Consider the following 24,288-nt stretch of genomic DNA (forward strand, 5'->3'; position numbering starts at 1 on the left):
CGGCCTCGTGTGTTTGCATGGGTGGTTCAGTGGTAGAATTCTCGCCTGCCACGCGGGAGGCCCGGGTTCGATTCCCGGCCAATGCAAAGCGGCTCTTTTAATAACTGTACACTCAGCGCTGAACTCCAGCTAATTCAGTCTTATCTCAAGACAGGTACTCCACATTTCCGCTCAACCCCTGGCAAGCGGAGCCCTGAGGCTGGCTCATTACAGTTCCCCTAGCTAAAAACTACACAGAGGCATCTCAGCTTCACACTTCTGACCGCCTTCTTGCCCATCCTTGCATCTGTGCACTTTCTCACACATTCCACTGTCTGACATATTGTCTTTGTTGAGCAACAGTCTCGTGTTAGCTTGAGAAGAGCCTCTCACCTGACTCGTGTACCGTACTATGGCTTAAAATCGGACACTTCTCATAGCTTGCTGCTGCTCCAGGTTGACATTCACTGCATGTGGCTCAGGTGGGGAGATGGGCTCCAAAGAAAGAGGCAGAAAACGGCAAGAGTGGAGCTCACGGTTGTGCCGGAATAGCTCAGTTGGGAGAGCGTTAGACTGAAGATCTAAAGGTCCCTGATTCAATCCCGGGTTCTGGCAGCACGTGACGTGAGTCTTGGAGCTCGTCTCCGCCTTGGGCTGCGATGTACCGGCTGGTTCCATGGTGTAATGGTTAGCACTCTGGGCTCTGAATCGAGCGATCCGAGTTCAAATCTCGGTGGGACCTGTCATGGGCTCAGTTTTGCGCCCCAAGGCGCACTCTTGCCCAAAAACGTTTCTTTTGCACTTTTTGCATGTGGTGTAGCCGACCTTTTCTGCCGCTTGGCCGGTTAGCTCAGCTGGTTAGAGCGTGGTGCTAATAACGCCAAGGTCATGGGTTCGATCCCCATACGGGCCACGCTTTCTCTTTCTCCCGGTGGTCGGAGTGCTTGGAGATCAGAGGTCGGGAAAATGAAAGTGTCCGACGTGATTATAAGAACACAGTCGTGCCAGATTCACCTGTGTCGTGGTGAGAAAAAGAAATGGAGGATACACGCATTTCTCTTAGCTGACAATTCTGCAGCAAGTGGACTGGCAAAGTGTACGTCTACATACACAATTTGCTCAAAGAGCGTAGTAGTTCGTGAAGAAAAATCCAACCCGCACTGTAAAACCATGCTGCCTTCTGGTGTTGTTTACAACTTTCTGATGGAACGAGCTTTTTTGGAGGCATTTATTGGAAAAGTCGACGGAGTTGTCAAGCATCCCGAAGCAGCACTTCCACTAGAAGGTCCCAGAGTTCTTGTGCTTCAAGCACTTCAATTTATAAATACTCCGTTGATCTTAACAGTTGTGTGAAATGAGCTGTCATCACTCCGTTTTTGCTTTAGCAATTTTTCCGGTCTTTCGGCGGAAAGCCGGCCTCGTGTGTTTGCATGGGTGGTTCAGTGGTAGAATTCTCGCCTGCCACGCGGGAGGCCCGGGTTCGATTCCCGGCCAATGCAAAGCGGCTCTTTTAATAACTGTACACTCAGCGCTGAACTCCAGCTAATTCAGTCTTATCTCAAGACAGGTACTCCACATTTCCGCTCAACCCCTGGCAAGCGGAGCCCTGAGGCTGGCTCATTACAGTTCCCCTAGCTAAAAACTACACAGAGGCATCTCAGCTTCACACTTCTGACCGCCTTCTTGCCCATCCTTGCATCTGTGCACTTTCTCACACATTCCACTGTCTGACATATTGTCTTTGTTGAGCAACAGTCTCGTGTTAGCTTGAGAAGAGCCTCTCACCTGACTCGTGTACCGTACTATGGCTTAAAATCGGACACTTCTCATAGCTTGCTGCTGCTCCAGGTTGACATTCACTGCATGTGGCTCAGGTGGGGAGATGGGCTCCAAAGAAAGAGGCAGAAAACGGCAAGAGTGGAGCTCACGGTTGTGCCGGAATAGCTCAGTTGGGAGAGCGTTAGACTGAAGATCTAAAGGTCCCTGCTTCAATCCCGGGTTCTGGCAGCACGTGAAGTGAGTCTTGGAGCTCGTCTCCGCCTTGGGCTGCGATGTACCCGCTGGTTCCATGGTGTAATGGTCAGCGCTCTGAATCCAGCGATCCAAGTTCAAATCTCGGTGGGACCTGTCATGGGCTCAGTTTTGCGCCCCAAGGCGCACTATTGCCCAAAAACGTTTCTTTTGCACTTTTTGCATGTGGTGTAGCCGATTTTTGCTGCCGCTTGGCCGGTTAGCTCAGCTGGTTAGAGCGTGGTGCTAATAACGCCAAGGTCATGGGTTCGATCCCCATACGGGCCACGCTTTCTCTTTCTCCCGGTGGTCGGAGTGCTTGGAGATCAGAGGTAAGGAAAATGAAAGTGTCCGACGTGATTATAAGAACACAGTCGTGCCAGATTCACCTGCGTCGTGGTGAGAAAAAGAAATGGAGGATACACGCATTTCTCTTAGCTGACAATTCTGCAGCAAGTGAACTGGCAAAGTGTACGTCTACATACACAATTTGCTCAAAGAGCGTAGTAGTTCTTGAAGAAAAATCCAACCCGCACTGTAAAACCATGCTGCCTTCTGGTGTTGTTTACAAGTTTCTGATGGAACGAGCTTTTTTGGAGGCATTTATTGGAAAAGTCGACGAAGTTGTCAAGCATCCCGAAGCAGCACTTCCACTAGAAGGTCCCAGAGTTCTTGTGCTTCAAGCACTTCAATTTATAAATACTCCGTTGATCTTAACAGTTGTGTGAAATGAGCTGTCATCACTCCGTTTTTGCTTTAGCAATTTTTCCGGTCTTTCGGCGGAAAGCTGGTCTCGTGTGTTTGCATGGGTGGTTCAGTGGTAGAATTCTCGCCTGCCACGCGGGAGGCCCGGGTTCCATTCCCGGCCAATGCAAAGCGGCTCTTTTAATAACTGTACACTCAGCGCTGAACTCCAGCTAATTCAGTCTTATCTCAAGACAGGTACTCCACATTTCCGCTCAACCCCTGGCAAGCGGAGCCCTGAGGCTGGCTCATTACAGTTCCCCTAGCTAAAAACTACACAGAGGCATCTCAGCTTCACACTTCTGACCGCCTTCTTGCCCATCCTTGCATCTGTGCACTTTCTCACACATTCCACTGTCTGACATATTGTCTTTGTTGAGCAACAGTCTCGTGTTAGCTTGAGAAGAGCCTCTCACCTGACTCGTGTACCGTACTATGGCTTAAAATCGGACACTTCTCATAGCTTGCTGCTGCTCCAGGTTGACATTCACTGCATGTGGCTCAGGTGGGGAGATGGGCTCCAAAGAAAGAGGCAGAAAACGGCAAGAGTGGAGCTCTCGGTTCTGCCGGAATAGCTCAGTTGGGAGAGCGTTAGACTGAAGATCTAAAGGTCCCTGGTTCAATCGCGGGTTCTGGCAGCACGTGACGTGAGTCTGGGAGCTCGTCTCCGCCTTGGGCTGTGATGTACCCGCTGGTTCCATGGTGTAATGCTTAGCACTCTGGGCTCTGAATCCAGCGATCCGAGTTCAAATCTCGGTGGGACCTGTCATGGGCTCAGTTTTGCGCCCCAAGGCGCACTCTTGCCCAAAAACGTTTCTTTTGCACTTTTTGCATGTGGTGTAGCCGACCTTTTCTGCCGCTTGGCCGGTTAGCTCAGCTGGTTAGAGCGTGGTGCTAATAACGCCAAGGTCATGGGTTCGATCCCCATACGGGCCACGCTTTCTCTTTCTCCCGGTGGTCGGAGTGCTTGGAGATCAGAGGTCGGGAAAATGAAAGTGTCCGACGTGATTATAAGAACACAGTCGTGCCAGATTCACCTGCGTCGTGGTGAGAAAAAGAAATGGAGGATACACGCATTTCTCTTAGCTGACAATTCTGCAGCAAGTGGACTGGCAAAGTGTACGTCTACATACACAATTTGCTCAAAGAGCGTAGTAGTTCGTGAAGAAAAATCCAACCCGCACTGTAAAACCATGCTGCCTTCTGGTGTTGTTTACAACTTTCTGATGGAACGAGCTTTTTTGGAGGCATTTATTGGAAAAGTCGACGGAGTTGTCAAGCATCCCGAAGCAGCACTTCCACTAGAAGGTCCCAGAGTTCTTGTGCTTCAAGCACTTCAATTTATAAATACTCCGTTGATCTTAACAGTTGTGTGAAATGAGCTGTCATCACTCCGTTTTTGCTTTAGCAATTTTTCCGGTCTTTCGGCGGAAAGCCGGCCTCGTGTGTTTGCATGGGTGGTTCAGTGGTAGAATTCTCGCCTGCCACGCGGGAGGCCCGGGTTCGATTCCCGGCCAATGCAAAGCGGCTCTTTTAATAACTGTACACTCAGCGCTGAACTCCAGCTAATTCAGTCTTATCTCAAGACAGGTACTCCACATTTCCGCTCAACCCCTGGCAAGCGGAGCCCTGAGGCTGGCTCATTACAGTTCCCCTAGCTAAAAACTACACAGAGGCATCTCAGCTTCACACTTCTGACCGCCTTCTTGCCCATCCTTGCATCTGTGCACTTTCTCACACATTCCACTGTCTGACATATTGTCTTTGTTGAGCAACAGTCTCGTGTTAGCTTGAGAAGAGCCTCTCACCTGACTCGTGTACCGTACTATGGCTTAAAAACGGACACTTCTCATAGCTTGCTGCTGCTCCAGGTTGACATTCACTGCATGTGGCTCAGGTGGGGAGATGGGCTCCAAAGAAAGAGGCAGAAAACGGCAAGAGTGGAACTCACGGTTGTGCCGGAATAGCTCAGTTGGGAGAGCGTTAGACTGAAGATCTAAAGGTCCCTGGTTCAATCCCGGGTTCTGGCAGCACGTGAAGTGAGTCTTGGAGCTCGTCTCCGCCTTGGGCTGCGATGTACCCGCTGGTTCCATGGTGTAATGGTCAGCGCTCTGAATCCAGCGATCGAAGTTCAAATCTCGGTAGGACCTGTCATGGGCTCAGTTTTGCGCCCCAAGGCGCACTATTGCCCAAAAACGTTTCTTTTGCACTTTTTGCATGTGGTGTAGCCGATTTTTTCTGCCGCTTGGCCGGTTAGCTCAGCTGGTTAGAGCGTGGTGCTAATAACGCCAAGGTCATGGGTTCGATCCCCATACGGGCCTCTCTTTCTCCCGGTGGTCGGAGTGCTTGGAGATCAGAGGTAAGGAAAATGAAAGTGTCCGACGTGATTATAAGAACACAGTTGTGCCAGATTCACCTGCGTCGTGGTGAGAAAAAGAAATGGAGGATACACGCATTTCTCTTAGCTGACAATTCTGCAGCAAGTGGACTGGCAAAGTGTACGTCTACATACACAATTTGCTCAAAGAGCGTAGTAGTTCTTGAAGAAAAATCCAACCCGCACTGTAAAACCATGCTGCCTTCTGGTGTGGTTTACAAGTTTCTGATGGAACGAGCTTTTTTGGAGGCATTTATTGGAAAAGTCGACGGAGTTGTCAAGCATCCCGAAGCAGCACTTCCACTAGAAGGTCCCAGAGTTCTTGTGCTTCAAGCACTTCAATTTATAAATACTCCGTTGATCTTAACAGTTGTGTGAAATGAGCTGTCATCACTCCGTTTTTGCTTTAGCAATTTTTCCGGTCTTTCGGCGGAAAGCCGGCCTCGTGTGTTTGCATGGGTGGTTCAGTGGTAGAATTCTCGCCTGCCACGCGGGAGGCCTGGGTTCGATTCCCGGCCAATGCAAAGCGGCTCTTTTAATAACTGTACACTCAGCGCTGAACTCCAGCTAATTCAGTCTTATCTCAAGACAGGTACTCCACATTTCCGCTCAACCCCTGGCAAGCGGAGCCCTGAGGCTGGCTCATTACAGTTCCCCTAGCTAAAAACTACACAGAGGCATCTCAGCTTCACACTTCTGACCGCCTTCTTGCCCATCCTTGCATCTGTGCACTTTCTCACACATTCCACTGTCTGACATATTGTCTTTGTTGAGCAACAGTCTCGTGTTAGCTTGAGAAGAGCCTCTCACCTGACTCGTGTACCGTACTATGGCTTAAAATCGGACACTTCTCATAGCTTGCTGCTGCTCCAGGTTGACATTCACTGCATGTGGCTCAGGTGGGGAGATGGGCTCCAAAGAAAGAGGCAGAAAACGGCAAGAGTGGAGCTCACAGTTGTGCCGGAATAGCTCAGTTGGGAGAGCGTTAGACTGAAGATCTAAAGGTCCCTGGTTCAATCCCGGGTTCTGGCAGCACGTGAAGTGAGTCTTGGAGCTCGTCTCCGCCTTGGGCTGCGATGTACCCGCTGGTTCCATGGTGTAATGGTCAGCGCTCTGAATCCAGCGATCCAAGTTCAAATCTCGGTGGGACCTGTCATGGGCTCAGTTTTGCGCCCCAAGGCGCACTATTGCCCAAAAACGTTTCTTTTGCACTTTTTGCATGTGGTGTAGCCGATTTTTTCTGCCGCTTGGCCGGTTAGCTCAGCTGGTTAGAGCGTGGTGCTAATAACGCCAAGGTCATGGGTTCGATCCCCATACGGGCCTCTCTTTCTCCCGGTGGTCGGAGTGCTTGGAGATCAGAGGTAAGGAAAATGAAAGTGTCCGACGTGATTATAAGAACACAGTCGTGCCAGATTCACCTGCGTCGTGGTGAGAAAAAGAAATGGAGGATACACGCATTTCTCTTAGCTGACAATTCTGCAGCAAGTGGACTGGCAAAGTGTACGTCTACATACACAATTTGCTCAAAGAGCGTAGTAGTTCGTGAAGAAAAATCCAACCCGCACTGTAAAACCATGCTGCCTTCTGGTGTTGTTTACAACTTTCTGATGGAACGAGCTTTTTTGGAGGCATTTATTGGAAAAGTCGACGGAGTTGTCAAGCATCCCGAAGCAGCACTTCCACTAGAAGGTCCCAGAGTTCTTGTGCTTCAAGCACTTCAATTTATAAATACTCCGTTGATCTTAACAGTTGTGTGAAATGAGCTGTCATCACTCCGTTTTTGCTTTAGCAATTTTTCCGGTCTTTCGGCGGAAAGCCGGCCTCGTGTGTTTGCATGGGTGGTTCAGTGGTAGAATTCTCGCCTGCCACGCGGGAGGCCCGGGTTCGATTCCCGGCCAATGCAAAGCGGCTCTTTTAATAACTGTACACTCAGCGCTGAACTCCAGCTAATTCAGTCTTATCTCAAGACAGGTACTCCACATTTCCGCTCAACCCCTGGCAAGCGGAGCCCTGAGGCTGGCTCATTACAGTTCCCCTAGCTAAAAACTACACAGAGGCATCTCAGCTTCACACTTCTGACCGCCTTCTTGCCCATCCTTGCATCTGTGCACTTTCTCACACATTCCACTGTCTGACATATTGTCTTTGTTGAGCAACAGTCTCGTGTTAGCTTGAGAAGAGCCTCTCACCTGACTCGTGTACCGTACTATGGCTTAAAAACGGACACTTCTCATAGCTTGCTGCTGCTCCAGGTTGACATTCACTGCATGTGGCTCAGGTGGGGAGATGGGCTCCAAAGAAAGAGGCAGAAAACGGCAAGAGTGGAACTCACGGTTGTGCCGGAATAGCTCAGTTGGGAGAGCGTTAGACTGAAGATCTAAAGGTCCCTGGTTCAATCCCGGGTTCTGGCAGCACGTGAAGTGAGTCTTGGAGCTCGTCTCCGCCTTGGGCTGCGATGTACCCGCTGGTTCCATGGTGTAATGGTCAGCGCTCTGAATCCAGCGATCGAAGTTCAAATTTCGGTAGGACCTGTCATGGGCTCAGTTTTGCGCCCCAAGGCGCACTATTGCCCAAAAACGTTTCTTTTGCACTTTTTGCATGTGGTGTAGCCGATTTTTTCTGCCGCTTGGCCGGTTAGCTCAGCTGGTTAGAGCGTGGTGCTAATAACGCCAAGGTCATGGGTTCGATCCCCATACGGGCCTCTCTTTCTCCCGGTGGTCGGAGTGCTTGGAGATCAGAGGTAAGGAAAATGAAAGTGTCCGACGTGATTATAAGAACACAGTTGTGCCAGATTCACCTGCGTCGTGGTGAGAAAAAGAAATGGAGGATACACGCATTTCTCTTAGCTGACAATTCTGCAGCAAGTGGACTGGCAAAGTGTACGTCTACATACACAATTTGCTCAAAGAGCGTAGTAGTTCTTGAAGAAAAATCCAACCCGCACTGTAAAACCATGCTGCCTTCTGGTGTTGTTTACAAGTTTCTGATGGAACGAGCTTTTTTGGAGGCATTTATTGGAAAAGTCGACGGAGTTGTCAAGCATCCCGAAGCAGCACTTCCACTAGAAGGTCCCAGAGTTCTTGTGCTTCAAGCACTTCAATTTATAAATACTCCGTTGATCTTAACAGTTGTGTGAAATGAGCTGTCATCACTCCGTTTTTGCTTTAGCAATTTTTCCGGTCTTTCGGCGGAAAGCCGGCCTCGTGTGTTTGCATGGGTGGTTCAGTGGTAGAATTCTCGCCTGCCACGCGGGAGGCCCGGGTTCGATTCCCGGCCAATGCAAAGCGGCTCTTTTAATAACTGTACACTCAGCGCTGAACTCCAGCTAATTCAGTCTTATCTCAAGACAGGTACTCCACATTTCCGCTCAACCCCTGGCAAGCGGAGCCCTGAGGCTGGCTCATTACAGTTCCCCTAGCTAAAAACTACACAGAGGCATCTCAGCTTCACACTTCTGACCGCCTTCTTGCCCATCCTTGCATCTGTGCACTTTCTCACACATTCCACTGTCTGACATATTGTCTTTGTTGAGCAACAGTCTCGTGTTAGCTTGAGAAGAGCCTCTCACCTGACTCGTGTACCGTACTATGGCTTAAAATCGGACACTTCTCATAGCTTGCTGCTGCTCCAGGTTGACATTCACTGCATGTGGCTCAGGTGGGGAGATGGGCTCCAAAGAAAGAGGCAGAAAACGGCAAGAGTGGAGCTCACGGTTGTGCCGGAATAGCTCAGTTGGGAGAGCGTTAGACTGAAGATCTAAAGGTCCCTGGTTCAATCCCGGGTTCTGGCAGCACGTGAAGTGAGTCTTGGAGCTCGTCTCCGCCTTGGGCTGCGATGTACCCGCTGGTTCCATGGTGTAATGGTCAGCGCTCTGAATCCAGCGATCCAAGTTCAAATCTCGGTGGGACCTGTCATGGGCTCAGTTTTGCGCCCCAAGGCGCACTATTGCCCAAAAACGTTTCTTTTGCACTTTTTGCATGTGGTGTAGCCGATTTTTTCTGCCGCTTGGCCGGTTAGCTCAGCTGGTTAGAGCGTGGTGCTAATAACGCCAAGGTCATGGGTTCGATCCCCATACGGGCCTCTCTTTCTCCCGGTGGTCGGAGTGCTTGGAGATCAGAGGTAAGGAAAATGAAAGTGTCCGACGTGATTATAAGAACACAGTCGTGCCAGATTCACCTGCGTCGTGGTGAGAAAAAGAAATGGAGGATACACGCATTTCTCTTAGCTGACAATTCTGCAGCAAGTGGACTGGCAAAGTGTACGTCTACGTACACAATTTGCTCAAAGAGCGTAGTAGTTCTTGAAGAAAAATCCAACCCGCACTGTAAAACCATGCTGCCTTCTGGTGTTGTTTACAACTTTCTGATGGAACGAGCTTTTTTGGAGGCATTTATTGGAAAAGTCGACGGAGTTGTCAAGCATCCCGAAGCAGCACTTCCACTAGAAGGTCCCAGAGTTCTTGTGCTTCAAGCACTTCAATTTATAAATACTCCGTTGATCTTAACAGTTGTGTGAAATGAGCTGTCATCACTCCGTTTTTGCTTTAGCAATTTTTCCGGTCTTTCGGCGGAAAGCCGGCCTCGTGTGTTTGCATGGGTGGTTCAGTGGTAGAATTCTCGCCTGCCACGCGGGAGGCCCGGGTTCGATTCCCGGCCAATGCAAAGCGGCTCTTTTAATAACTGTACACTCAGCGCTGAACTCCAGCTAATTCAGTCTTATCTCAAGACAGGTACTCCACATTTCCGCTCAACCCCTGGCAAGCGGAGCCCTGAGGCTGGCTCATTACAGTTCCCCTAGCTAAAAACTACACAGAGGCATCTCAGCTTCACACTTCTGACCGCCTTCTTGCCCATCCTTGCATCTGTGCACTTTCTCACACATTCCACTGTCTGACATATTGTCTTTGTTGAGCAACAGTCTCGTGTTAGCTTGAGAAGAGCCTCTCACCTGACTCGTGTACCGTACTATGGCTTAAAATCGGACACTTCTCATAGCTTGCTGCTGCTCCAGGTTGACATTCACTGCATGTGGCTCAGGTGGGGAGATGGGCTCCAAAGAAAGAGGCAGAAAACGGCAAGAGTGGAGCTCACGGTTGTGCCGGAATAGCTCAGTTGGGAGAGCGTTAGACTGAAGATCTAAAGGTCCCTGGTTCAATCGCGGGTTCTGGCAGCACGTGACGTGAGTCTGGGAGCTCGTCTCCGCCTTGGGCTGTGATGTACCCGCTGGTTCCATGGTGTAATGCTCAGCACTCTGGGCTCTGAATCCAGCGATCCGAGTTCAAATCTCGGTGGGACCTGTCATGGGCTCAGTTTTGCGCCCCAAGGCGCACTCTTGCCCAAAAACGTTTCTTTTGCACTTTTTGCATGTGGTGTAGCCGACCTTTCCTGCCGCTTGGCCGGTTAGCTCAGCTGGTTAGAGCGTGGTGCTAATAACGCCAAGGTCATGGGTTCGATCCCCATACGGGCCACGCTTTCTCTTTCTCCCGGTCGTCGGAGTGCTTGGAGATCAGAGGTAGGGAAAATGAAAGTGTCCGACGTGATTATAAGAACACAGTCGTGCCAGATTCACCTGCGTCGTGGTGAGAAAAAGAAATGGAGGATACACGTATTTCTCTTAGCTGACAATTCTGCAGCAAGTGGACTGGCAAAGTGTACGTCTACATACACAATTTGCTCAAAGAGCGTAGTAGTTCTTGAAGAAAAATCCAACCCGCACTGTAAAACCATGCTGCCTTCTGGTGTTGTTTACAAGTTTCTGATGGAACGAGCTTTTTTGGAGGCATTTATTGGAAAAGTCGACGGAGTTGTCAAGCATCCCGAAGCAGCACTTCCACTAGAAGGTCCCAGAGTTCTTGTGCTTCAAGCACTTCAATTTATAAATACTCCGTTGATCTTAACAGTTGTGTGAAATGAGCTGTCATCACTCCGTTTTTGCTTTAGCAATTTTTCCGGTCTTTCGGCGGAAAGCCGGCCTCGTGTGTTTTTGCTTGGGTGGTTCAGTGGTAGAATTCTCGCCTGCCACGCGGGAGGCCCGGGTTCTATTCCTGGCCAATGCAAAGCGGCTCTTTTAATAACTGTACACTCAGCGCTGAACTCCAGCTAATTCAGTCTTATCTCAAGACAGGTACTCCACATTTCCGCTCAACCCCTGGCAAGCGGAGCCCTGAGGCTGGCTCATTACAGTTCCCCTAGCTAAAAACTACACAGAGGCATCTCAGCTTCACACTTCTGACCGCCTTCTTGCCCATCCTTGCATCTGTGCACTTTCTCACACATTCCACTGTCTGACATATTGTCTTTGTTGAGCAACAGTCTCGTGTTAGCTTGAGAAGAGCCTCTCACCTGACTCGTGTACCGTACTATGGATTAAAATCGGACACTTCTCATAGCTTGCTGCTGCTCCAGGTTGAAATTCACTGCATGTGGCTCAGGTGGGGAGATGGGCTCCAAAGAAAGAGGCAGAAAACGGCAAGAGTGGAGCTCACGGTTGTGCCGGAATAGCTCACTTGGGAGAGCGTTAGACTGAAGATCTAAAGGTCCCTGGTTCAATCCCGGGTTCTGGCAGCATGTGACGTGAGTCTGGGAGCTCGTCTCCGCCTTGGGCTGTGATGTACCCGCTGGTTCCATGGTGTAATGCTTAGCACTCTGGGCTCTGAATCCAGCGATCCGAGTTCAAATCTCGGTGGGACCAGTCATGGGCTCAGTTTTGCGCCCCAAGGCGCACTCTTGCCCAAAAACGTTTCTTTTGCACTTTTTGCATGTGGTGTAGCCGACCTTTCCTGCCGCTTGGCCGGTTAGCTCAGCTGGTTAGAGCGTGGTGCTAATAACGCCAAGGTCATGGGTTCGATCCCCATACGGGCCACGCTTTCTCTTTCTCCCGGTCGTCGGAGTGCTTGGAGATCAGAGGTAGGGAAAATGAAAGTGTCCGACGTGATTATAAGAACACAGTCGTGCCAGATTCACCTGCGTCGTGGTGAGAAAAAGAAATGGAGGATACACGTATTTCTCTTAGCTGACAATTCTGCAGCAAGTGGACTGGCAAAGTGTACGTCTACATACACAATTTGCTCAAAGAGCGTAGTAGTTCTTGAAGAAAAATCCAACCCGCACTGTAAAACCATGCTGCCTTCTGGTGTTGTTTACAAGTTTCTGATGGAACGAGCTTTTTTGGAGGCATTTATTGGAAAAGTCGACGGAGTTGTCAAGCATCCCGAAGCAGCACTTCCACTAGAAGGTCCCAGAGTTCTTGTGCTTCAAGCACTTCAATTTATAAATACTCCGTTGATCTTAACAGTTGTGTGAAATGAGCTGTCATCACTCCGTTTTTGCTTTAGCAATTTTTCCGGTCTTTCGGCGGAAAGCCGGCCTCGTGTGTTTTTGCTTGGGTGGTTCAGTGGTAGAATTCTCGCCTGCCACGCGGGAGGCCCGGGTTCTATTCCTGGCCAATGCAAAGCGGCTCTTTTAATAACTGTACACTCAGCGCTGAACTCCAGCTAATTCAGTCTTATCTCAAGACAGGTACTCCACATTTCCGCTCAACCCCTGGCAAGCGGAGCCCTGAGGCTGGCTCATTACAGTTCCCCTAGCTAAAAACTACACAGAGGCATCTCAGCTTCACACTTCTGACCGCCTTCTTGCCCATCCTTGCATCTGTGCACTTTCTCACACATTCCACTGTCTGACATATTGTCTTTGTTGAGCAACAGTCTCGTGTTAGCTTGAGAAGAGCCTCTCACCTGACTCGTGTACCGTACTATGGATTAAAATCGGACACTTCTCATAGCTTGCTGCTGCTCCAGGTTGAAATTCACTGCATGTGGCTCAGGTGGGGAGATGGGCTCCAAAGAAAGAGGCAGAAAACGGCAAGAGTGGAGCTCACGGTTGTGCCGGAATAGCTCACTTGGGAGAGCGTTAGACTGAAGATCTAAAGGTCCCTGGTTCAATCCCGGGTTCTGGCAGCACGTGACGTGAGTCTGGGAGCTCGTCTCCGCCTTGGGCTGTGATGTACCCGCTGGTTCCATGGTGTAATGCTTAGCACTCTGGGCTCTGAATCCAGCGATCCGAGTTCAAATCTCGGTGGGACCTGTCATGGGCTCAGTTTTGCGCCCCAAGGCGCACTCTTGCCCAAAAACGTTTCTTTTGCACTTTTTGCATGTGGTGTAGCCGACCTTTCCTGCCGCTTGGCCGGTTAGCTCAGCTGGTTAGAGCGTGGTGCTAATAACGCCAAGGTCATGGGTTCGATCCCCATACGGGCCACGCTTTTTCTTTCTCCCGGTCGTCGGAGTGCTTGGAGATCAGAGGTAGGGAAAATGAAAGTGTCCGACGTGATTATAAGAACACAGTCGTGCCAGATTCACCTGCGTCGTGGTGAGAAAAAGAAATGGAGGATACACGTATTTCTCTTAGCTGACAATTCTGCAGCAAGTGGACTGGCAAAGTGTACGTCTACATACACAATTTGCTCAAAGAGCGTAGTAGTTCTTGAAGAAAAATCCAACCCGCACTGTAAAACCATGCTGCCTTCTGGTGTTGTTTACAAGTTTCTGATGGAACGAGCTTTTTTGGAGGCATTTATTGGAAAAGTCGACGGAGTTGTCAAGCATCCCGAAGCAGCACTTCCACTAGAAGGTCCCAGAGTTCTTGTGCTTCAAGCACTTCAATTTATAAATACTCCGTTGATCTTAACAGTTGTGTGAAATGAGCTGTCATCACTCCGTTTTTGCTTTAGCAATTTTTCCGGTCTTTCGGCGGAAAGCCGGCCTCGTGTGTTTTTGCTTGGGTGGTTCAGTGGTAGAATTCTCGCCTGCCACGCGGGAGGCCCGGGTTCTATTCCTGGCCAATGCAAAGCGGCTCTTTTAATAACTGTACACTCAGCGCTGAACTCCAGCTAATTCAGTCTTATCTCAAGACAGGTACTCCACATTTCCGCTCAACCCCTGGCAAGCGGAGCCCTGAGGCTGGCTCATTACAGTTCCCCTAGCTAAAAACTACACAGAGGCATCTCAGCTTCACACTTCTGACCGCCTTCTTGCCCATCCTTGCATCTGTGCACTTTCTCACACATTCCACTGTCTGACATATTGTCTTTGTTGAGCAACAGTCTCGTGTTAGCTTGAGAAGAGCCTCTCACCTGACTCGTGTACTATGGCTTAAAATCGGACACTTCTCATAGCTTGCTGCTGCTCCAGGTTGACATTCACTGCATGTGGCTCAGGTGGGGAGATGGGCTCCAAAGAAAGAGGCAGAAAACGGCAAGAGTGGAGCTCACGGTTGTGCCGGAATAGCTCAGTTGGGAGAGCGTTAGACTGAAGATCTAAAGGTCCCTGGTTCAATCGCGGGTTCTGGCAGCACGTGACGTGAGTCTGGGAGCTCGTCTCCGCCTTGGGCTGTGATGTACCCGCTGGTTCCATGGTGTAATGCTCAGCACTCTGGGCTCTGAATCCAGCGATCCGAGTTCAAATCTCGGTGGGACCTGTCATGGGCTCAGTTTTGCGCCCCAAGGCGCACTCTTGCCCAAAAACGTTTCTTTTGCACTTTTTGCATGTGGTGTAGCCGACCTTTCCTGCCGCTTGGCCGGTTAGCTCAGCTGGTTAGAGCGTGGTGCTAATAACGCCAAGGTCATGGGTTCGATCCCCATACGGGCCACGCTTTCTCTTTCTCCCGGTCGTCGGAGTGCTTGGAGATCAGAGGTAGGGAAAATGAAAGTGTCCGACGTGATTATAAGAACACAGTCGTGCCAGATTCACCTGCGTCGTGGTGAGAAAAAGAAATGGAGGATACACGTATTTCTCTTAGCTGACAATTCTGCAGCAAGTGGACTGGCAAAGTGTACGTCTACATACACAATTTGCTCAAAGAGCGTAGTAGTTCTTGAAGAAAAATCCAACCCGCACTGTAAAACCATGCTGCCTTCTGGTGTTGTTTACAAGTTTCTGATGGAACGAGCTTTTTTGGAGGCATTTATTGGAAAAGTCGACGGAGTTGTCAAGCATCCCGAAGCAGCACTTCCACTAGAAGGTCCCAGAGTTCTTGTGCTTCAAGCACTTCAATTTATAAATACTCCGTTGATCTTAACAGTTGTGTGAAATGAGCTGTCATCACTCCGTTTTTGCTTTAGCAATTTTTCCGGTCTTTCGGCGGAAAGCCGGCCTCGTGTGTTTTTGCTTGGGTGGTTCAGTGGTAGAATTCTCGCCTGCCACGCGGGAGGCCCGGGTTCTATTCCTGGCCAATGCAAAGCGGCTCTTTTAATAACTGTACACTCAGCGCTGAACTCCAGCTAATTCAGTCTTATCTCAAGACAGGTACTCCACATTTCCGCTCAACCCCTGGCAAGCGGAGCCCTGAGGCTGGCTCATTACAGTTCCCCTAGCTAAAAACTACACAGAGGCATCTCAGCTTCACACTTCTGACCGCCTTCTTGCCCATCCTTGCATCTGTGCACTTTCTCACACATTCCACTGTCTGACATATTGTCTTTGTTGAGCAACAGTCTCGTGTTAGCTTGAGAAGAGCCTCTCACCTGACTCGTGTACCGTACTATGGATTAAAATCGGACACTTCTCATAGCTTGCTGCTGCTCCAGGTTGAAATTCACTGCATGTGGCTCAGGTGGGGAGATGGGCTCCAAAGAAAGAGGCAGAAAACGGCAAGAGTGGAGCTCACGGTTGTGCCGGAATAGCTCACTTGGGAGAGCGTTAGACTGAAGATCTAAAGGTCCCTGGTTCAATCCCAGGTTCTGGCAGCACGTGACGTGAGTCTGGGAGCTCGTCTCCGCCTTGGGCTGTGATGTACCCGCTGGTTCCATGGTGTAATGCTTAGCACTCTGGGCTCTGAATCCAGCGATCCGAGTTCAAATCTCGGTGGGACCTGTCATGGGCTCAGTTTTGCGCCCCAAGGCGCACTCTTGCCCAAAAACGTTTCTTTTGCACTTTTTGCATGTGGTGTAGCCGACCTTTCCTGCCGCTTGGCCGGTTAGCTCAGCTGGTTAGAGCGTGGTGCTAATAACGCCAAGGTCATGGGTTCGATCCCCATACGGGCCACGCTTTCTCTTTCTCCCGGTCGTCGGAGTGCTTGGAGATCAGAGGTAGGGAAAATGAAAGTGTCCGACGTGATTATAAGAACACAGTCGTGCCAGATTCACCTGCGTCGTGGTGAGAAAAAGAAATGGAGGATACACGTATTTCTCTTAGCTGACAATTCTGCAGCAAGTGGACTGGCAAAGTGTACGTCTACATACACAATTTGCTCAAAGAGCGTAGTAGTTCTTGAAGAAAAATCCAACCCGCACTGTAAAACCATGCTGCCTTCTGGTGTTGTTTACAAGTTTCTGATGGAACGAGCTTTTTTGGAGGCATTTATTGGAAAAGTCGACGGAGTTGTCAAGCATCCCGAAGCAGCACTTCCACTAGAAGGTCCCAGAGTTCTTGTGCTTCAAGCACTTCAATTTATAAATACTCCGTTGATCTTAACAGTTGTGTGAAATGAGCTGTCATCACTCCGTTTTTGCTTTAGCAATTTTTCCGGTCTTTCGGCGGAAAGCCGGCCTCGTGTGTTTTTGCTTGGGTGGTTCAGTGGTAGAATTCTCGCCTGCCACGCGGGAGGCCCGGGTTCTATTCCTGGCCAATGCAAAGCGGCTCTTTTAATAACTGTACACTCAGCGCTGAACTCCAGCTAATTCAGTCTTATCTCAAGACAGGTACTCCACATTTCCGCTCAACCCCTGGCAAGCGGAGCCCTGAGGCTGGCTCATTACAGTTCCCCTAGCTAAAAACTACACAGAGGCATCTCAGCTTCACACTTCTGACCGCCTTCTTGCCCATCCTTGCATCTGTGCACTTTCTCACACATTCCACTGTCTGACATATTGTCTTTGTTGAGCAACAGTCTCGTGTTAGCTTGAGAAGAGCCTCTCACCTGACTCGTGTACCGTACTATGGATTAAAATCGGACACTTCTCATAGCTTGCTGCTGCTCCAGGTTGAAATTCACTGCATGTGGCTCAGGTGGGGAGATGGGCTCCAAAGAAAGAGGCAGAAAACGGCAAGAGTGGAGCTCACGGTTGTGCCGGAATAGCTCACTTGGGAGAGCGTTAGACTGAAGATCTAAAGGTCCCTGGTTCAATCCCGGGTTCTGGCAGCACGTGACGTGAGTCTGGGAGCTTGTCTCCGCCTTGGGCTGTGATGTACCCGCTGGTTCCATGGTGTAATGCTTAGCACTCTGGGCTCTGAATCCAGCGATCCGAGTTCAAATCTCGGTGGGACCTGTCATGGGCTCAGTTTTGCGCCCCAAGGCGCACTCTTGCCCAAAAACGTTTCTTTTGCACTTTTTGCATGTGGTGTAGCCGACCTTTCCTGCCGCTTGGCCGGTTAGCTCAGCTGGTTAGAGCGTGGTGCTAATAACGCCAAGGTCATGGGTTCGATCCCCATACGGGCCACGCTTTCTCTTTCTCCCGGTCGTCGGAGTGCTTGGAGATCAGAGGTAGGGAAAATGAAAGTGTCCGACGTGATTATAAGAACACAGTCGTGCCAGATTCACCTGCGTCGTGGTGAGAAAAAGAAATGGAGGATACACGTATTTCTCTTAGCTGACAATTCTGCAGCAAGTGGACTGGCAAAGTGTACGTCTACATACACAATTTGCTCAAAGAGCGTAGTAGTTCTTGAAGAAAAATCCAACCCGCACTGTAAAACCATGCTGCCTTCTGGTGTTGTTTACAAGTTTCTGATGGAACGAGCTTTTTTGGAGGCATTTATTGGAAAAGTCGACGGAGTTGTCAAGCATCCCGAAGCAGCACTTCCACTAGAAGGTCCCAGAGTTCTTGTGCTTCAAGCACTTCAATTTATAAATACTCCGTTGATCTTAACAGTTGTGTGAAATGAGCTGTCATCACTCCGTTTTTGCTTTAGCAATTTTTCCAGTCTTTCGGCGGAAAGCCGGCCTCGTGTGTTTTTGCTTGGGTGGTTCAGTGGTAGAATTCTCGCCTGCCACGCGGGAGGCCCGGGTTCTATTCCTGGCCAATGCAAAGCGGCTCTTTTAATAACTGTACACTCAGCGCTGAACTCCAGCTAATTCAGTCTTATCTCAAGACAGGTACTCCACATTTCCGCTCAACCCCTGGCAAGCGGAGCCCTGAGGCTGGCTCATTACAGTTCCCCTAGCTAAAAACTACACAGAGGCATCTCAGCTTCACACTTCTGACCGCCTTCTTGCCCATCCTTGCATCTGTGCACTTTCTCACACATTCCACTGTCTGACATATTGTCTTTGTTGAGCAACAGTCTCGTGTTAGCTTGAGAAGAGCCTCTCACCTGACTCGTGTACTATGGCTTAAAATCGGACACTTCTCATAGCTTGCTGCTGCTCCAGGTTGACATTCACTGCATGTGGCTCAGGTGGGGAGATGGGCTCCAAAGAAAGAGGCAGAAAACGGCAAGAGTGGAGCTCACGGTTGTGCCGGAATAGCTCAGTTGGGAGAGCGTTAGACTGAAGATCTAAAGGTCCCTGGTTCAATCGCGGGTTCTGGCAGCACGTGACGTGAGTCTGGGAGCTCGTCTCCGCCTTGGGCTGTGATGTACCCGCTGGTTCCATGGTGTAATGCTTAGCACTCTGGTCTCTGAATCCAGCGATCCGAGTTCAAATCTCGGTGGGACCTGTCATGGGCTCAGTTTTGCGCCCCAAGGCGCACTCTTGCCCAAAAACGTTTCTTTTGCACTTTTTGCATGTGGTGTAGCCGACCTTTTCTGCCGCTTGGCCGGTTAGCTCAGCTGGTTAGAGCGTGGTGCTAATAACGCCAAGGTCATGGGTTCGATCCCCATACGGGCCACGCTTTCTCTTTCCTCCGGTGGTCGGAGTGCTTGGAGATCAGAGGTAGGGAAAATGAAAGTGTCCGACGTGATTATAAGAACACAGTCGTGCCAGATTCACCTGCGTCGTGGTGAGAAAAAGAAATGGAGGATACACGCATTTCTCTTAGCTGACAATTCTGCAGCAAGTGGACTGGCAAAGTGTACGTCTACATACACAATTTGCTCAAAGAGCGTAGTAGTTCGTGAAGAAAAATCCAACCCGCACTGTAAAACCATGCTGCCTTCTGGTGTTGTTTACAACTTTCTGATGGAACGAGCTTTTTTGGAGGCATTTATTGGAAAAGTCGACGGAGTTGTCAAGCATCCCGAAGCAGCACTTGCACTAGAAGTTCCCAGAGTTCTTGTGCTTCAAGCACTTCAATTTATAAATACTCTGTTGATCTTAACAGTTGTGTGAAATGAGCTGTCATCTCTCCGTTTTTGCTTTAGCAATTTTTCCGGTCTTTCGGCAGAAAGCCGGTCTCGTGTGTTTGCATGGGTGGTTCAGTGGTAGAATTCTCGCCTGCCACGTGGGAGGCCCGGGTTCGATTCCCGGCCAATGCAAAGCGGCTCTTTTAATAACTGTACACTCAGCGCTGAACTCCAGCTAATTCAGTCTTATCTCAAGACAGGTACTCCACATTTCCGCTCAACCCCTGGCAAGCGGAGCCCTGAGGCTGGCTCATTACAGTTCCCCTAGCTAAAAACTACACAGAGGCATCTCAGCTTCACACTTCTGACCGCCTTCTTGCCCATCCTTGCATCTGTGCACTTTCTCACACATTCCACTGTCTGACATATTGTCTTTGTTGAACAACAGTCTTGTGTTAGCTTGAGAAGAGCCTCTCACCTGACTCGTGTACCATACTATGGCTTAAAATCGGACACTTCTCATAGCTTGCTGCTGCTCCAGGTTGACATTCACTGCATGTGGCTCAGGTGGGGAGATGGGCTCCAAAGAAAGAGGCAGAAAACGGCAAGAGTGGAGCTCACGGTTGTGCCGGAATAGCTCAGTTGGGAGAGCGTTAGACTGAAGATCTAAAGGTCCCTGGTTCAATCCCGGGTTCTGGCAGCACGTGACGTGAGTCTTGGAGCTCGTCTCCGCCTTGGGCTGCGATGTACCCGCTGGTTCCATGGTGTAATGGTTAGCACTCTGGGCTCTGAATCCAGCGATCCAAGTTCAAATCTTGGTGGGACCTGTCATGGGCTCAGTTTTGCGCCCCAAGGCGCACTCTTGCCCAAAAACGTTTCTTTTGCACTTTTTGCATGTGGTGTAGCCGACCTTTTCTGCCGCTTGGCCGGTTAGCTCAGCTGGTTAGAGCGTGGTGCTAATAACGCCAAGGTCATGGGTTCGATCCCCATACGGGCCACGCTTTCTCTTTCTCCCGGTCGTCGGAGTGCTTGGAGATCAGAGGTAGGGAAAATGAAAGTGTCCGACGTGATTATAAGAACACAGTCGTGCCAGATTCACCTGCGTCGTGGTGAGAAAAAGAAATGGAGGATACACGCATTTCTCTTCGCTGACAATTCTGCAGCAAGTGGACTGGCAAAGTGTACGTCTACATACACAATTTGCTCAAAGAGCGTAGTAGTTCGTGAAGAAAAATCCAACCCGCACTGTAAAACCATGCTGCCTTCTGGTGTTGTTTACAACTTTCTGATGGAACGAGCTTTTTTGGAGGCATTTATTGGAAAAGTCGACGGAGTTGTCAAGCATCCCGAAGCAGCACTTGCACTAGAAGTTCCCAGAGTTCTTGTGCTTCAAGCACTTCAATTTATAAATACTCTGTTGATCTTAACAGTTGTGTGAAATGAGCTGTCATCTCTCCGTTTTTGCTTTAGCAATTTTTCCGGTCTTTCGGCAGAAAGCCGGTCTCGTGTGTTTGCATGGGTGGTTCAGTGGTAGAATTCTCGCCTGCCACGTGGGAGGCCCGGGTTCGATTCCCGGCCAATGCAAAGCGGCTCTTTTAATAACTGTACACTCAGCGCTGAACTCCAGCTAATTCAGTCTTATCTCAAGACAGGTACTCCACATTTCCGCTCAACCCCTGGCAAGCGGAGCCCTGAGGCTGGCTCATTACAGTTCCCCTAGCTAAAAACTACCAGAGGCATCTCAGCTTCACACTTCTGACCGCCTTCTTGCCCATCCTTGCATCTGTGCACTTTCTCACACATTCCACTGTCTGACATATTGTCTTTGTTGAGCAACAGTCTCGTGTTAGCTTGAGAAGAGCCTCTCACCTGACTCGTGTACCATACTATGGCTTAAAATCGGACACTTCTCATAGCTTGCTGCTGCTCCAGGTTGACATTCACTGCATGTGGCTCAGGTGGGGAGATGGGCTCCAAAGAAAGAGGCAGAAAACGGCAAGAGTGGAGCTCATGGTTGTGCCGGAATAGCTCAGTTGGGAGAGCGTTAGACTGAAGATCTAAAGGTCCCTGGTTCAATCCCGGGTTCTGGCAGCACGTGACGTGAGTCTTGGAGCTCGTCTCCGCCTTGGGCTGCGATGTACCCACTGGTTCCATGGTGTAATGGTTAGCGCTCTGAATCCAGCGATCCGAGTTCAAATCTCGGTGGGACCTGTCATGGGCTCAGTTTTGCGCACTCTTGCCCAAAAATGTTTCTTTTGCACTTTTTGCATGTGGTGTAGCTGACCTTTTCTGCCGCTTGGCCGGTTAGCTCAGCTGGTTAGAGCGTGGTGCTAATAACGCCAAGGTCATGGGTTCGATCCCCATACGGGCCACGCTTTCTCTTTCTCCCGGTGGTCGGAGTGCTTGGAGATCAGAGGTAAGGAAAATGAAAGTGTCCGACGCGATTATAAGAACACAGTCGTGCCAGATTCACCTGCGTCGTGGTGAGAAAAAGAAATGGAGGATACACGCATTTCTCTTAGCTGACAATTCTGCAGCAAGTGGACTGGCAAAGTGTACGTCTACATACACAATTTGCTCAAAGAGCGTAGTAGTTCTTGAAGAAAAATCCAACCCGCACTGTAAAACCATGCTGCCTTCTGGTGTTGTTTACAACTTTCTGATGGAACGAGCTTTTTTGGAGGCATTTATTGGAAAAGTCGACGGAGTTGTCAAGCATCCCGAAGCAGCACTTCCACTAGAAGGTCCCAGAGTTCTTGTGCTTCAAGCACTTCAATTTATAAATACTCCGTTGATCTTAACAGTTGTGTGAAATGAGCTGTCATCACTCCGTTTTTGCTTTAGCAATTTTTCCGGTCTTTCGGCGGAAAGCCGGTCTCGTGTGTTTGCATGGGTGGTTCAGTGGTAGAATTCTCGCCTGCCACGCGGGAGGCCCGGGTTCGATTCCCGGCCAATGCAAAGCGGCTCTTTTAATAACTGTACACTCAGTACTGAACTCCAGCTAATTCAGTCTTATCTCAAGACAGGTACTCCACATTTCCGCTCAACCCCTGGCAAGCGGAGCCCTGAGGCTGGCTCATTACAGTTCCCCTAGCTAAAAACTACACAGAGGCATCTCAGCTTCACACTTCTGACCGCCTTCTTGCCCATCCTTGCATCTGTGCACTTTCTCACACATTCCACTGTCTGACATATTGTCTTTTTTGAGCAACAGTCTCGTGTTAGCTTGAGAAGAGCCTCTCACCTGACTCGTGTACCGTACTATGGCTTAAAATCGGACACTTCTCATAGCTTGCTGCTGCTCCAGGTTGACATTCACTGCATGTGGCTCAGGTGGGGAGATGGACTCCAAAGAAAGAGGCAGAAAACGGCAAGAGTGGAGCTCACGGTTGTGCCGGAATAGCTCAGTTGGGAGAGCGTTAGACTGAAGATCTAAAGGTCCCTGGTTCAATCCCGGGTTCTGGCAGCACGTGACGTGAGTCTTGGAGCTCGTCTCCGCCTTGGGCTGCGATGTACCCGCTGGTTCCATGGTGTAATGGTCAGCACTCTGGGCTCTGAATCCAGCGATCCGAGTTCAAATCTTGGTGGGACTTGTCATGGGCTCAGTTTTGCGCCCCAAGGCGCACTCTTGCCCAAAAATGTTTCTTTTGCACTTTTTGCATGTGGTGTAGCTGACCTTTTCTGCCGCTTGGCCGGTTAGCTCAGCTGGTTAGAGCGTGGTGCTAATAACGCCAAGGTCATGGGTTCGATCCCCATACGGGCTACGCTTTCTCTTTCTCCCGGTGGTCGGAGTGCTTGGAGATCAGAGGTAAGGAAAATGAAAGTGTCCGACGCGATTATAAGAACACAGTCGTGCCAGATTCACCTGCGTCGTGGTGAGAAAAAGAAATGGAGGATACACGCATTTCTCTTAGCTGACAATTCTGCAGCAAGTGGACTGGCAAAGTGTACGTCTACATACACAATTTGCTCAAAGAGCGTAGTAGTTCTTGAAGAAAAATCCAACCCGCACTGTAAAACCATGCTGCCTTCTGGTGTTGTTTACAACTTTCTGATGGAACGAGCTTTTTTGGAGGCATTTATTGGAAAAGTCGACGGAGTTGTCAAGCATCCCGAAGCAGCACTTCCACTAGAAGGTCCCAGAGTTCTTGTGCTTCAAGCACTTCAATTTATAAATACTCCGTTGATCTTAACAGTTGTGTGAAATGAGCTGTCATCACTCCGTTTTTGCTTTAGCAATTTTTCCGGTCTTTCGGCGGAAAGCCGGTCTCGTGTGTTTGCATGGGTGGTTCAGTGGTAGAATTCTCGCCTGCCACGCGGGAGGCCCGGGTTCGATTCCCGGCCAATGCAAAGCGGCTCTTTTAATAACTGTACACTCAGTACTGAACTCCAGCTAATTCAGTCTTATCTCAAGACAGGTACTCCACATTTCCGCTCAACCCCTGGCAAGCGGAGCCCTGAGGCTGGCTCATTACAGTTCCCCTAGCTAAAAACTACACAGAGGCATCTCAGCTTCACACTTCTGACCGCCTTCTTGCCCATCCTTGCATCTGTGCACTTTCTCACACATTCCACTGTCTGACATATTGTCTTTGTTGAGCAACAGTCTCGTGTTAGCTTGAGAAGAGCCTCTCACCTGACTCGTGTACCGTACTATGGCTTAAAATCGGACACTTCTCATAGCTTGCTGCTGCTCCAGGTTGACATTCACTGCATGTGGCTCAGGTGGGGAGATGGACTCCAAAGAAAGAGGCAGAAAACGGCAAGAGTGGAGCTCACGGTTGTGCCGGAATAGCTCAGTTGGGAGAGCGTTAGACTGAAGATCTAAAGGTCCCTGGTTCAATCCCGGGTTCTGGCAGCACGTGACGTGAGTCTTGGAGCTCGTCTCCGCCTTGGGCTGCGATGTACCCGCTGGTTCCATGGTGTAATGGTCAGCACTCTGGGCTCTGAATCCAGCGATCCG

At 49.8% G+C, this 24,288-nt stretch overlaps 20 non-coding genes across 20 annotated transcripts; all 20 read left to right on the forward strand.

Annotated features, from left to right (window-relative positions):
- The first annotated feature begins 818 nt into the window (after nucleotides 1–818).
- On the forward strand, nucleotides 819–892 carry trnai-aau (transfer RNA isoleucine (anticodon AAU)). Its single transcript has one exon. It is a non-coding gene; the product is annotated as a tRNA-Ile (tRNA).
- Nucleotides 893–2,203: 1,311 nt separating this feature from the next.
- On the forward strand, nucleotides 2,204–2,277 carry trnai-aau (transfer RNA isoleucine (anticodon AAU)). Its single transcript has one exon. It is a non-coding gene; the product is annotated as a tRNA-Ile (tRNA).
- Nucleotides 2,278–3,595: 1,318 nt separating this feature from the next.
- On the forward strand, nucleotides 3,596–3,669 carry trnai-aau (transfer RNA isoleucine (anticodon AAU)). The gene has a single exon. It is a non-coding gene; the product is annotated as a tRNA-Ile (tRNA).
- A 1,021-nt stretch (nucleotides 3,670–4,690) lies between these two features.
- trnaf-gaa (transfer RNA phenylalanine (anticodon GAA)) lies at nucleotides 4,691–4,763 on the forward strand. Its single transcript has one exon. It is a non-coding gene; the product is annotated as a tRNA-Phe (tRNA).
- Nucleotides 4,764–6,069: 1,306 nt separating this feature from the next.
- trnaf-gaa (transfer RNA phenylalanine (anticodon GAA)) lies at nucleotides 6,070–6,142 on the forward strand. Its single transcript has one exon. It is a non-coding gene; the product is annotated as a tRNA-Phe (tRNA).
- Nucleotides 6,143–7,448: 1,306 nt separating this feature from the next.
- On the forward strand, nucleotides 7,449–7,521 carry trnaf-gaa (transfer RNA phenylalanine (anticodon GAA)). Its single transcript has one exon. It is a non-coding gene; the product is annotated as a tRNA-Phe (tRNA).
- Nucleotides 7,522–8,827: 1,306 nt separating this feature from the next.
- On the forward strand, nucleotides 8,828–8,900 carry trnaf-gaa (transfer RNA phenylalanine (anticodon GAA)). Its single transcript has one exon. It is a non-coding gene; the product is annotated as a tRNA-Phe (tRNA).
- A 1,603-nt stretch (nucleotides 8,901–10,503) lies between these two features.
- On the forward strand, nucleotides 10,504–10,577 carry trnai-aau (transfer RNA isoleucine (anticodon AAU)). The gene has a single exon. It is a non-coding gene; the product is annotated as a tRNA-Ile (tRNA).
- Nucleotides 10,578–11,897: 1,320 nt separating this feature from the next.
- Nucleotides 11,898–11,971, forward strand: trnai-aau (transfer RNA isoleucine (anticodon AAU)). The gene has a single exon. It is a non-coding gene; the product is annotated as a tRNA-Ile (tRNA).
- A 1,320-nt stretch (nucleotides 11,972–13,291) lies between these two features.
- Nucleotides 13,292–13,365, forward strand: trnai-aau (transfer RNA isoleucine (anticodon AAU)). Its single transcript has one exon. It is a non-coding gene; the product is annotated as a tRNA-Ile (tRNA).
- Nucleotides 13,366–14,680: 1,315 nt separating this feature from the next.
- On the forward strand, nucleotides 14,681–14,754 carry trnai-aau (transfer RNA isoleucine (anticodon AAU)). The gene has a single exon. It is a non-coding gene; the product is annotated as a tRNA-Ile (tRNA).
- A 1,320-nt stretch (nucleotides 14,755–16,074) lies between these two features.
- trnai-aau (transfer RNA isoleucine (anticodon AAU)) lies at nucleotides 16,075–16,148 on the forward strand. Its single transcript has one exon. It is a non-coding gene; the product is annotated as a tRNA-Ile (tRNA).
- Nucleotides 16,149–17,468: 1,320 nt separating this feature from the next.
- trnai-aau (transfer RNA isoleucine (anticodon AAU)) lies at nucleotides 17,469–17,542 on the forward strand. The gene has a single exon. It is a non-coding gene; the product is annotated as a tRNA-Ile (tRNA).
- Nucleotides 17,543–18,857: 1,315 nt separating this feature from the next.
- trnai-aau (transfer RNA isoleucine (anticodon AAU)) lies at nucleotides 18,858–18,931 on the forward strand. Its single transcript has one exon. It is a non-coding gene; the product is annotated as a tRNA-Ile (tRNA).
- Nucleotides 18,932–19,952: 1,021 nt separating this feature from the next.
- On the forward strand, nucleotides 19,953–20,025 carry trnaf-gaa (transfer RNA phenylalanine (anticodon GAA)). Its single transcript has one exon. It is a non-coding gene; the product is annotated as a tRNA-Phe (tRNA).
- A 224-nt stretch (nucleotides 20,026–20,249) lies between these two features.
- trnai-aau (transfer RNA isoleucine (anticodon AAU)) lies at nucleotides 20,250–20,323 on the forward strand. Its single transcript has one exon. It is a non-coding gene; the product is annotated as a tRNA-Ile (tRNA).
- Nucleotides 20,324–21,343: 1,020 nt separating this feature from the next.
- trnaf-gaa (transfer RNA phenylalanine (anticodon GAA)) lies at nucleotides 21,344–21,416 on the forward strand. The gene has a single exon. It is a non-coding gene; the product is annotated as a tRNA-Phe (tRNA).
- Nucleotides 21,417–21,623: 207 nt separating this feature from the next.
- Nucleotides 21,624–21,697, forward strand: trnai-aau (transfer RNA isoleucine (anticodon AAU)). The gene has a single exon. It is a non-coding gene; the product is annotated as a tRNA-Ile (tRNA).
- A 1,021-nt stretch (nucleotides 21,698–22,718) lies between these two features.
- On the forward strand, nucleotides 22,719–22,791 carry trnaf-gaa (transfer RNA phenylalanine (anticodon GAA)). The gene has a single exon. It is a non-coding gene; the product is annotated as a tRNA-Phe (tRNA).
- A 1,319-nt stretch (nucleotides 22,792–24,110) lies between these two features.
- Nucleotides 24,111–24,183, forward strand: trnaf-gaa (transfer RNA phenylalanine (anticodon GAA)). The gene has a single exon. It is a non-coding gene; the product is annotated as a tRNA-Phe (tRNA).
- The last annotated feature ends 105 nt before the right edge of the window (nucleotides 24,184–24,288 follow it).

Source organism: Brienomyrus brachyistius, chromosome 16 (genome assembly GCF_023856365.1).
Source record: "Brienomyrus brachyistius isolate T26 chromosome 16, BBRACH_0.4, whole genome shotgun sequence".
NCBI classification, from domain to species: Eukaryota; Metazoa; Chordata; class Actinopteri; order Osteoglossiformes; family Mormyridae; genus Brienomyrus; species Brienomyrus brachyistius.